Source organism: Simochromis diagramma, unplaced genomic scaffold (genome assembly GCF_900408965.1).
Source record: "Simochromis diagramma unplaced genomic scaffold, fSimDia1.1 OVJJ01000308.1, whole genome shotgun sequence".
NCBI lineage: Eukaryota > Metazoa > Chordata > Actinopteri > Cichliformes > Cichlidae > Simochromis > Simochromis diagramma.
The window spans coordinates 4,395,877-4,409,394 of NW_024386785.1; the positions used below are offsets into that span (position 1 = coordinate 4,395,877).

Here is a 13,518-nt window from a genome sequence, read left to right on the forward strand (position 1 = left end):
TATTGTCAGGTAAAGAACCTAAAATAATATAGAGAAAACCCAACAATCATATGATCCCTATGAGCAACCACTTTGGCGACAGTGGGGAGGAAAAACAGGAAGAAACCTCCAGCAGAACCAGGCTCAGGGAGGGGCGGGGCCATCTGAGAGAGCAGCTGGGGATGAGAGAAGAAGAAAGGACGAAGCGTCTCTCTGTTGTCTCTCCTCGAGCTACAAGCAGCACATCACACAGACAACAGCTGTGTTTACGCACAAGCTCCGAAACAGCCGTGAACATCTTCACATCCCCTCTATGAACCATCGATAAGGGCTCTGCATGTCAGCTGTGACTGTGCAAAAGCAAAGTGTGTGTGTGTGCGTGTGTGTGCGTCTGTGAGTGTGTGTGTGTGTGTGTGCGTCTGTGAGTGTGTGTGTGCAGCGTAAGGAGGGGGAGCGAGATATGCAAACAGACAAAGTGAGCAGCTGTCCTCAGTGTTTGCCCGACTTTGAGATAAATTAAAAGGAAACACGATCGAAGGCTGATGCTGGAATTGAGACTGCACTTGACACACACACACACACACACACACACACACACACACACACACACACACACACACACACACAGACTGGATGACCTTTCCTTAAAGACCTACTCAGTAATTGGAAGCAGTCACAGGAGGGAGTCTGTGTGTGTGTGTGTGTGTGTGTGTGTGTGTGTGTGTGTGTGTGTGTGTGTGCATGTGTGTGTGTGTGTGTGTGTTGCCTGCAGTCAGACTGCATTTTAAGTAAATTTAATTTGAGGTCTGACATTTATTTATTGGAGGCACTGGTGAGAGCTGTCCGCTTAAAAAAACGACACACGCACACGCACACACACACACACACACACACACACACACACACACACACACACACACAGGTAACCAGTTCCTCCACTGACCTTTCGGGCCACCCAGGCCACATATTTTGGCTTCTTCCTAAAATAACTGGAGTTTTTGCCACAAGCATCATGTGCAGAACATAGACTGTAAATTAAGATGGACAGCTTCCAGGGCACTTATCAAATCGAATCACTTCTATTGTCACATGACATTACTGGTACACTGGCACAGCACATGTGAGTGAAATTCTTGTGTGCGAGCTTCACAAGCAGCAGTGGTGTGCGAAGTACAAGAAACATAAGAAACGAAGTGAAATATAAGAAATAAAGAAATATGAGAAATAGTGCCGGAAATGTTCTTCTCACACACACACACACATATATATATATGTATTAGGGGTGCAACGATATTCGTATCGATATTGAACCGTTCGATACAGTGCTTTCGGTTCGGTACGCATATGTATCGAACAATACAACATTTGTAATTTATTTTATCAACTTTCCTTCTGACGATGCTGTCTGTGTTGAGCGCTCAGTGAATCTGCGTTCGACTACTCCGCCTAGGCTGCACTGTCGAGCGCAGATCCACTGAGCGCTCAACACAGACAGCATAGTCAGAAGGAAGAGCGCAGGGCAAGCTTGCAAGACAGAAGTTAAGCTCTACTTGCAAGATGGACCTCCCCCACTCTCATTCAGATCTGGCGTTTGGAATTATTTTGGTTTTCATGTGACGTATGACCCTGAAGGTAAGCGAGTCATGGACTAAAGTAAAACAGTATGTTGGATGTGCCACGCAATGCTTAATTACATGGGTGGGAACTAGTGTGTTAGCGCAGTTAGCTCGTTAACGTGTTGGCCGTCTAGCCCCATGCACGGGGCGATCGGCGGTAGCTCGTTAACGGAGATTTGCCGTGTTGTGGCGTTAAGGTCATTTCAACGAGATTAACCTGAAAGCACTAGTGGGAACACAACGAATATGACTGCACATTTACGCCGACATCATCCTAGTGCAAAGACAAGTGGAAGCAGACAAAAAAAAGCAAGCATGCTACTAACTTTAGCCGAGTCATTTAGACAGCTGTTAGCACATGATTCTCCTTATGCTGCTGAGAATATAGCCCAGAAGAAGCGGATAGTATAGCTTTTATTTTGGAAAGAGACATTTCTCTGTAATAAATTCTCTTTTCCAAAGATGAGTGATTCCTCAATCAGATACAGGGCTCGCAAAATCGCTAGCCCGACGTCCTGGGGCTAGCAATTTTTTTCAGACGGGCTACCAAAATCTATCTCTGCCCTGCCCGTCGGGCTATTGTAGGAAGGAAAAATATATGTCAATGCTTTTGCATTCTTTCAGAAATGTAGCTGGGTAATTATGTCATTGGCATCGGTGAGCCACTGTCAATATGTGACATATTGAAATCGCGTTTGAATTTGCGCTTGTTTTTTTGCTTTCACTTTGCAATCGTGCGAACTGTGTATAGAGAGCGACAGCACTGATCTGTGAGTGATGATAATTTGTGCACCAATTCCTCTGACATCGTCTTATTAATCGTTAGCTTACTATGCAAACATGACAAGTGAAATCTCCCGCAGCTTAAACATGTGAGAGGTTGATCACGCAGAGAATCGCTGAGCTTATGTGAGTGAGCGTGTAAAAGCATTTCAGTTCTGCTGAGCCAAATAAGACAGGTCAGGGTGAAGAAGTGACAGCCAAAGAAAAGCTTACCACAAAACGGAGAAGTTATGACAAATTAGACTATAAGGCAAAAAGAAAGTGCAGCTTTATGGTTTCATGGACAAAAGAATTTCTGTGGCTGCGACATGACGAGCTAAATAACCAGGGCTTCCTACAATAGCCCGACGGGCAGGGAAGAGATAGATTTTGGTAGCCCGACTGAAAAAATCGCTAGCCCCAGGACGTCGGGCTAGCGATATTGCAAGCCCTGTATCTGATTGAGGAATCACTCATCTTTGGAAAAGAGAGTTTATTACAGAGAAATGGCTCTTTCCAAAATAAAAGCTATACTATCCGCTTCTTCTGGGCTATATTCTCAGCAGCATAAGGAGAATCATGTGCTAACAGCTGTCTAAATGACTCGGCTAAAGTTAGTAGCATGCTTGTTGTTTTTGTCTTTGCACTAGGATGATGTCGGAGTAAATGTGCAGTCATATTCGTTGTGTTCCCACTAGTGCTTTCAGGTTAATCTCGTTGAAATGACCTTAACACCACAACACGGCAAATCTCCGTTAACGAGCTACCGCCGATCGCCCCGTGCATGGGGCTAGACGGCAAACACGTTAACGAGCTAACTGCGCTAACACACTAGTTCCCACCCATGTAATTGAGCATTGCATGGCACATCCAACATACTGTTTTACTTTAGTCCATGACTCGCTTACCTTCAGGGTCATACGTCACATGAAAACCAAAATAATTCCAAACGCCAGATCTGAATGTTGCAAGGAGAGCTTAACTTCTGTCTCGCTAGCTTGCCCTGCGCTCTTCCTTCTGACTATGCTGTCTGTGTTGAGCGCTCAGTGGATCTGCGCTCGACAGTGCAGCCTAGGCGGAGTAGTCGAACGCAGATTCACTGAGCGCTCAACACAGACAGCATCGTCAGAAGGAAAGTTGATAAAATAAATTACAAATGTTGTATTGTTCGATACATATGCGTACCGAACCGAAAGCACTGTATCGAACGGTTCAATATCGATACGAATATCGTTGCACCCCTAATATATATACATATAAATATATGTATATTTATATGTATATATATGTATATATACACACACACACACACACACACACACACACACACACACATATATATATATATATAAATATATATATATGTGTGTGTGTGTGTGTGTGTGTGTGTGTGTGTGTATATATACATATATATACATATAAATATATGTATATTTATATGTATATATACATATATATACATATATGTATATATATGTATATATATGTATATATACATATATATACATATATGTACATATATGTACTGCTCAGGTAAAAACTTAGAACAGCTTCTGACTACAGCAGAAAAGGAGTTAAATATATTAAAAAACTGGTTTGATGTAAATAAGTTATCATTAAATATAAAGAAAACAAAATTGATTATTTTTGGCACTAGACAAATGAAAAATGTATCTAAAATAAGGGTTAATGGAATTGAAATTGAAAGAGTGTACGAAAATAAATTTCTTGGAGTGATAATTGATGATAAGCTGAGTTGGAAGTCTCATATAAACCACGTGAAAACAAAAATGTCAAAAACCGTTTTATTCTCTATAAAACAAAGCATGTCCTGAACAAAAAATCATTATACACACTTTATTGTACTCTGTTGCTTCCATATATGACTTACTGTCTGGAGATATGGGGTAATGCATATAAAACGAACACTCTTCATATTTTCAAGTTACAAAAAAAAGCTATAAGAATTATAAACCAATCAAACTATATAGAACCAACTAACATTTTGTTTATTAATCTGAATACCCTGAAATTTTATGATTTAGTTGAATATAAAATGGCACAGATAATGTATAAAGCACAAAATAACTTGCTTTGCCCCAGTACTCAGAAGCTGTTCAAAGTCAGAGAGAGTCAATATGACTTAAGGGGAACAGATTTCTTAAAAAAAAACAAGATAAGGACAAATATAAAGCAGAGATGTGTTTCTATTAGAGGAGTTAACCTGTGGAATAGTTATGACAGTGATTTAAAAAGGTGTAGTTCATTTTCCTTGTTTAAAAACATGTTTAAAAATAGAGTAATAGAAAAATATATAAATCAAGAATGAAAAGAGCAAAAAGGAGAAAAAACAACAACCTCTTGATTCTTTTGCTTTGATGTAGTTACTTATCTAAGGTGGAAAGTTTTTTTTTTCTTTGTTTTTTTGTTTGTTTGTTTGTTTGTTTGTTTGGTTTTTGCTTTGTTTTATTATTTTCTTCAAGCCCTGTGTACAGGAGCTGCATACAAAAAGATATTTTGTGAAAAGGGTTGGCGTAATAAGCAAATGCTTCAGCCAATACCTTTTGATTAGCCTTGTCTCATGCTTTCTTTCTTTATGGTAGATTTTTGTTCTGTTTTCACTGTTTTTTTTTTGTTTTGTTTTTTTCCACTGTTTTCACTGAGATTTGAATTTGAATGCTAATCAATAAAATCAAAATCAAATCAAAAATATATACATATATATACATATATTTATATGTATATTTATATGTATATATATGTATATATATACATATAAATATATGTATATATATGTATAAAATTTATATTTACAAATATAGACATATACACGCCTGCGAGTCATCCACTTTCCCCACTGATTCAGCTATTAAAGACACAATAAAGACACAGTGGGTCACTGCAAGAGAGGCGTCTTGTACCCTCAGCAGAAAAACAGTCCACAGCACAATGTTTCCACCTCCGTGCCTGACTGTGGGAATGCTGCTCTTTGGGTCATACTCAGGAGAAATGATCCCAAAGAACTCGGTTTTGGTCTCAGACCACAGCTCTCCTGAATCGATTAGATGTTGACTGCCAACTTCAGACGGGCCTGCACATGTACCTGCATGAAGATTTCAGTCCATTACAGCGTAGTCCGTTACCAAAGGCGTTCCCGGAGACTGTGGTCCCAGCTGCTTTCAGTTTTGGGCTAATCCACCACTTTTTTAATGATCATCCTCACCCCATGAGGCCAGATTCAGTTGGAGCTCCAGATCGAGAGCTATATATTTCTTCCACTTCCAAATATTAATTCACCTTCACACCAAACTGCTTGCTGATGGTCTTACAGCCCATTCAGCATGGTGCAGGTCTCCAGTCCTGTCCATGATGTCCTTTGACAGCTCTGTGGTCTCGACCACGGTGGTGGAGAGGCTGGAATGGATTTTATAGACAGGCGTGCTTTATGCACACACGACGGGATCATGATCTTTAATCTTTAACTGAATTACTGACTGTAATCTGCATACAACCAGTGGGATCAAACAATCATTTCACTCAATAACAAATGACAAATCAATTAAGAACTTTGATGTTTTCTGCTTTCCTGTGGATTTTCTGCCTCTGCATTACAATGAGGCGACCATAAAAACAGAGACTGATCTGATCTTTGTGAGTACACTTACAAATTCAGCAGAGGATAATTATTTCCCTCGCTGGACTCGTTCAATCTTTGCTGAAAAGCCTTATAAAATGTTTTTGTCTGAGGGCTGCAGCGTTCCAGAGAGCTGCTCTGCAGGCCTCCTGGGAGATCTTTGATTACCTAAACAAGCAGTAGGAAAAGCACTGAGCCAATTAAAACGAAAGCAACCTCTGAGGGGCGAAAACCGCTCTCTGAGCACCTTTCAGACTCATTTAGGACACACACACACACACACACACACACTCGTTTTCTTGTCTTAGTGAGGACATCTCATTGACATAATGCATTCCCCAGCCGCTTGCCCTAACCATCAACAATGAACGCCTAACTGTAACCCTGACACTAGAACCACATTTTGAGCCTCAAAAAGGCTTCAGACTTGTGAGGACCGGTGAGTGTGTCCTCACAAGTATAGTAGAATGCAGCTTTCAGTCCTCACAAAGATAGCTAGACAGGAACACACACACACTCACACACACTCTCTCTCTCACACACACACACACACACACACACAGTGATAAAACGATATGCATAGATAAAATGCTGGAATACAAAAGAAACACAAAGTCAAGAGTGAAAACACACACGCGCACACACACGCGCACACACACACACACACACACACACACACACATTGCTAAATTAGCATAACAATGGAGACCCGTGTGATTACATGCGGCTTTGATCAGAGTGCCACATTGTAAATCAGCTGTTTAAGAGCTTTCACACACATTTTCAGACACACACACACACACACACACCACTCTCTGGAGAGCCTTGCATACACTTCAGTGTGAAGACGCCCAACAAGCTGTCAGAGCTGTACGCTCTTGTTGTAACAGGCTGTGCAGAAATACACCAGAGAAGCTAAACGTGTCCACCAGCACTCTGAGCCTTGGCCATGGCACCATCATGGAGTTAGTGATGAGTCATCTTGGCTCAACATCTGGACCTCTGGTAAGGCAGAATGAGCGTGCAAAGGACAGAAGAAAAGCCACAGCAGGAAGTGACCAAACGAGCAAGCGTCTGTTAGCCTCTGACAACACGATCTGTCATTTGGTTAGGTTGCTATGGAAACACTTCTCCACTTCCACCATGTCTGACTGAAGATGGGAGGTTGTGGGTGCTGCAATAATCACACTATTGACATTCAAATTCACACTTTAATGGCTGCCTTCCACCAAACTTGTTGACACTCTCCCCCAAAACATGGCAGCGACCGCTTTCCTCTCTTTCGCCTGTGCAAGCCTTCTTACAAGAGACAGTCTCACGATACAAGCACCAGTAAACCTGTGCAGACGGATGTTATGACTGTTGTTTTCCAGGTTTTAGTCCTTTCATTCTTTCAGTTGCCACATCAGAGTCTTTATTTGTGCAGTGTTTGGATAGTTGCATGTTTTGCATTAGATGCCAAGAGGGAAATGCCACACGATGTCGGGTCAGCTCTGTCTTGCTACCTGCAGTATCTGTCCAAACTTGGACTTTAACATCTCTGCATCTGTTAGAGGACCGTCCCGCTGTGGTGCCCTGCTGGGATCCACAGGCTGTAGGATTTTCATGTACGTATGTTGTTGTACTTGTATTTCATTGTGAAGACAGTGAACCTCCACCTGATGTAGGTGAAGCTGTTGTGTTCTTCTGGTCCAACTTAAAAAGCAGTTTTCAGTTTGGGCATGAGAGCAAAAGGCTGAACCGCCCCACACTCATTACAGACTTTTTGTCCAATCTGTAATCAGTCTTCCGTCCAGTCTTCATTGTTCACCTTTCATGAGACGTGCTTGTATTTCCAGCAGCAGTCATTCTCTGCAACCAATGTTAGTCTGATAATCAAATTCACACTTTAATGGCCGCCTTCAACCAAACCCGCTGACACTGCAATATTTGCAACTCTTCTGTTTTAAGTGGTTCATTTCCAAATAAAATGAAAATTCGACTAGAAAGAGTCTTAAATATGATTTAATTAACCAAAGTCAGTATGGATTCAGAGCAAAGACTTAATCTTCTTTGGCAAAACTTGAAGCAATGGAACCAACAACAAATGCACTGGACATAAATCAATCTGCAGCCTGAATATTGATTGATTTTAAGAAAGCATTTGATACAGTTAATCTCTCAATACTATTAAATAAACTGCAGTTTTCTGGGACAAGGGGAGCGGCACTGAGCTGGATCAGAAGTTATTTATCTAGAAGACAACAGAATTTCCTCCTGGTAGCCAGTTGAATGCGATCCGCTTCTTCAGCGAATCCTTTGCAGCCAGCAGCGGGGAGTTGGCGAGGTCACACCGGCAACTGTCGGAGGAAGACGTGACTGAAGAGGAATCCGCCGTCATCCACAATATGAGGTTAGTCATTAATATACTGCTGCATGGGCTGTAGCTACATCATAAGGGTTTAAAAGCTGAGCTTTAAAATGAACAGTGGTGATAAAAACCGAGAGAGGCCGACAGTGATCACTGACTGTTTTTATGGGCTTGTTCAGATTAAATAGAACAAGAAACAAAACACTAAAACATGTTAAAAACACAACAGCCTTAATAAATGCAGAGTAGTTTGGAGTCATCCAGGGTTCATACATCAGCATTAAAGATTGGCTATCCCACCTGCTGTCAATGTTTTAATGCAGTACAGTTGTTATTATTATCACGTGTCACATCCTGTTTATGACATTTACAATAAATAACATTCATATAAGAAATAAAAGTGTCTTGTGTAAACTGTATGTGGTGTTAAACAGGCCTATACTACTGCACTTTAACCCTTTAGAGCCGATCGGAGCGGGAACGCTCTGTTTTGCGTAACTATTTTTAAATCCCAGTAGCACTGCAACCCTGTAAGCTAGCGCAAAAATTTTTTTTGCATATGAAACCGGAGGAGTTGTACTTACATCTTATGCCATCAGCTTGTCCTCGGTCACAGTTTCCTTCCACATAAAGCTTTGCAAAAACTGCATAAAAAGCCCTTGCAGGAACAAAAACATAATATTCCAGAAACACGCTTTACCGATCCGATCAGCTGTTCATAACACTTCCTACGTTGGAATAGACGTCAGCGCGAACTTTTGCATTTCCGCCATTACCTGCCCGAAACCGGAAGTGACGTCATTTTCGCGGAAATATAGTCTTTTTTGCGATCAGGGCCTCAGGGCCTATACTGGTCTTTTTAAAAGTTATGTTTGACTTTATGACTTTCTGTGTCGTTTCTGGGATGCTGAGGACTCATATTGCACTGCTGGAAATAGTTTATTTTGATGCATATGCTGCTTTTTTGCAAATTTGCAGTATAATATTTATTTTCGTTTTTCCTGCAGTGTATAAAAATTGGTGTATTTCAAAAATAAAACTATGAAGACACTCAAAATAAATTTCCTGTGGTGGGAAACTATTTTGTGCAACTTTTTTGTATTTACAGTTTTGAGGGATAAGCCTCTTAAATTTCTCTAACTACAAATATATGTTAAAAAATCAAAAACGATTTTCAATTTTTTTGTAGTTTATTGCACTTTTTTGCAATTTATGTAATTACTATGCACTTAATGAATACATATTATTAAAATCTGGGCTATAATGGTTGTATTAATGTATAGCAACTTGAAATGCTCCCAAAAATGGCTCCACAGCATGTAAAAATATCAATCAATCAATCAATCAATCAATCTTTATTTATAAAGCACTTTTCATACAGAAAAAATGTAGCACAAAGTGCTTTACATAGTTAAAAGCAGCCCACCCCACCCTCCAACGCACTCCCCACACTCTCAATACACATATATCCCCCCACCCCCACCCACACACACATACACACACACGCACACTTAAAGAGTAAAAATTGGGCTGGGCTCGCATGAGCCAAGTGAGGAAACATTATAACAGAGAGCCATCTGCACCGGGAGCCGGTCACAGACCGCAGCCTCCGGGCTGGGCACACAGCAGGAGGGAGGCCAAGGAGCCCCCCAACCAGGCTAAGAGGACCCCAGAGACCCAGCAGCCATGGTCAATAACAGCCCCGGTGCAGAGAGCGCCCTCCGAGGAAACACTGGAGATATGGGTAAAATGATAAAATAAATAAGAACAGGATACAATATAAATATAAATAGAGTAAGAAGATTAAAAAATGAATAAGAATAAAATCAATAAATATTAGGTAAATCCTAAATTAATAATAGAATAACAGGATAGAATAAATAAGCATAAAAAATAAATAAACGCTAAGTAAAAGCTAAATTAAAAAGGTGGGTCTTGAGCCTGTTCTTAAAAACATGCACGTTCTCTGCGGCCCTGAGCTCCTCCGGCAGGCTGTTCCACAGACGAGGACCGTACCACTGAAAAGCTGCCTCTCCGTGAGTATGTGTCCTGACTTTAGGGACAATCAAAAGGCCAGTACCAGAGGACCTCAGGGTCCGCGAGGGTTCGTATGGTAAAAGCAGATCTGAGAGATAAGAAGGCCCAAGACCATTAAGACATTTAAAAACCAATAAAAGAACTTTAAAATCGATCCTGAAACACACGGGGAGCCAGTGCAGCGATTCTAAAACCGGTGTAATGTGGGCCCGCCCTCTGGTCTTCATCAGCACACGAGCTGCCGAGTTTTGCAAAAGTTGTAAAGTTGAAATATTCTTCTTAGGAAGAATATAATATAAGCTCTGGCGGACTTGGTTCTATGGTAGGTCTTAAAGGGTTAATGTCGGTCATTAGGATGGTACTTCAAGAGCCATTTACATTATGAGGTGTCGTTGCTGTGAAAAGTTTGAGAACCAGTGTCCGAGAGGACAATATTACTCTTCCTGTTCACATGTGCTCAAAATAAATGATCATTCAACCAGTCCCTGCACACCTGGAGGAGCACTCTGCAGCTCTTCAACAAGCTTATCAACACCAAGTTAAACACATTAATTTAGAGTCTACTGCTGAAGCCACACAGTTTGAACGCATATAACCGAGTGGTTTCTGTGGGGCAGCGGTTACGGGGAAGAGCAACAGCAGTTTTTGAGGTTGTTTGCTGGTTTACAGGCCGAATCCTCTAAAGTCTAAAGTGCACGCTGCACGTGATAGGAAGCTGTGAATGCACACAGCTGCCAGTTTGTGGCACCGTGCTCATTGAATTTTCACGGTGTGTATGAGGGTGCAAATCCATTTTAATTAAAGTTTACCAGGTATACTCAGGACCCAGGGATTGGAGAGCTCAGAGGGCTCGAGGTTATTTGACAGATAGAAAGAAGATGAGAGAAAGGATGATGAGTTTATAAAAGCCTCAGGGAGAAGGAGGAGGAAGAAAAGGAGGTCAAAGATATCATCTGCAAACTGAAATGTCTCTTGTGTTGTTTGGAGCTTTGATGTGTTCATTGTAATGATTCCATTCACCTGATGTTGGGGATGATAAACACGCTCAAACACCACCTCTTTTGGTTTTTGCAGCTTCCTGTTGATAGTTTAATTTCTTTGCTCCTGTTTTCTGTCTCGCCTTTGTTCAGTCAGGTTATTAATCACGTCCGTCCAAGTTTATACGCTAAATATGCATCAACCTTCAAGACTGAAAAATTAAGCTGGAGTTCCAAAAGTTGCAGTTCTTCTAGCTTCCAGCAGAAGCAGCAGTGAGTCAGTCACATCGACTCCCATTTTAAAGGTTTACATTACACAGACTGTTTGGGCTCTGTGGATCATGATAAAACATGAAGCAGGTTTTCCTGTTTTGGCTTTTTAAATTTTTATTTTTTATTTAACCTTTATTTTACCAGGAAAAGTCCCATTGAGATTAAAAACCTCTTTTTCAAGGGAGTCCTGGCCAAGAGGCGACAACATGTTAAAATTACAAAGTTACATACATGTTATAAATAACAATTACATTTTATAAAACATTTTTCTCTGGCTCTCTCAATTTGGACTTAAAAGCATTTAATGAAATAAGATCTGCTATCTTCCAGTCTTTTTGCATCATGTTCCATGTAAAAGGGGCAGCATAGGTAAAAGCCCTCTTTCCCAGTTCAGTTCTGGCAAATGGAACATTGAGCAGAAGAAGATCGCTTGAACGCAGGCTATAAGAAACAGTACTCCTCCATGTGAGCAGATCGCAAATATAGGTGGGCATTTGTCCAAGCAGGGCCTTGTAAATAAAGATGCACCAGTGATCAAACCTCCTGGAGGACAACGAAGGCCATCCCACTCGAGCATACAGATCACAACAATGGGTCAAAGCCCTACAGTTTGTAATAAACCGTAAAGAGGCATGATATACTGAATCAATCTTGTGAAGACACTGGGCGGAAGCATTCATGTACAGCAGATCACCATAATCTAAAACAGATAAAAATGTGGCATTTACAAGACGCTTTTTTGTCTCAAAAGAAAAACAAAATTTGTTTCGAAAGAAAAATCCTAATTTTAGTTTGAGAAGCAGATAACCTTAAAATATTCTGCAGTAGAAGAAAAACTGAAGAAAACCACGACTCAACATGTGAACATGACCCGATGCTGCTGAAGGGAAGCAGCGTCACAGAGGTTTGATTACAGACACGGCTGAGCAATCATTTGTAAAAGTTTACATTTGTTCAGTCTGAACAGCAGAAATGAGGCTTTGCTGTCAGAGGTCATTTAAAAACAAAAAAGCGCTGAAAATAAAACTGCACACAACGCTACATAATACACACTAAGAGAGAGAAAGCTGTGCAGGAAGTGTGACGTTATCATGGTGGAAGCAAAACAGCCAAAGTCAGAGGGAATCACTGGCGATGTTTATCAAACATGCAGCCTAGTTCGGACCTTCTTTTGCTGCTGATTCAGTCAGTTAGGGTTATTTAGACGGCGTGTCTGTGGGTGTGAACGATCCACGCTCTGTGTTTACGTCTTTGTGGAATCTGTTTACCTGCTCTTTGCTCATTTGCTGTTTTAGCTGTTTGCTAGTTGTTGAAATGGTTTTGTGAGCCTTAACTTGAGATTTGGACAATTCTGGCAAAACATTTATATTTTAAATGTTTAAATATAAAACACTTTTATATTCAAAGACTGATTTCAGGATTTAATTAATCAGAATATTCAAGTTAAAACTGATTTTTTAAGCCCGCCTACCCAGGTGGCCGTAGCTGTCTGTTTCACCTGAGCTGACGTCTGGGCCTTTTTTTACTTGAACAAATGAACAACAAATATATAGTCGTTATAGAAAGGGTATGAAAAATTTCACAGCTTGCAGTATCTTTTACAAGTCATGTATACAAATACTAGGACGTAAACAAAAAAAGTATACTTTAGGAGAAAACAAACAGAGAAATGAGCGATTAAAAAAAGAAAGAGGTGCTCGAATGAACAACAAGTGAAACTGCACGTTCGACACAGCTCTTGTGTTTTACATGCTGTGGAGTCATTGCTGTTCTTTAGATTCTCTAGATAACTGGAAAACAAGGCTTTAAAAGCAAATATGTTTGGATGCTGCTCAGAAAATTTAGTACAATGAATGTGAAATTTGGCAGAAATAATCAGAAGATTGATAA

The 13,518-nt window shown here is 40.6% G+C and overlaps 1 long non-coding RNA gene across 1 annotated transcript; it reads left to right on the forward strand.

The window, feature by feature from the left end:
- The first annotated feature begins 878 nt into the window (after positions 1-878).
- Positions 879-13,263, forward strand: LOC120728120. Its single transcript, XR_005694648.1, has 3 exons — positions 879-1,149; positions 4,423-4,427; positions 13,253-13,263. It is a non-coding gene; the product is annotated as an uncharacterized LOC120728120 (long non-coding RNA).
- The last annotated feature ends 255 nt before the right edge of the window (positions 13,264-13,518 follow it).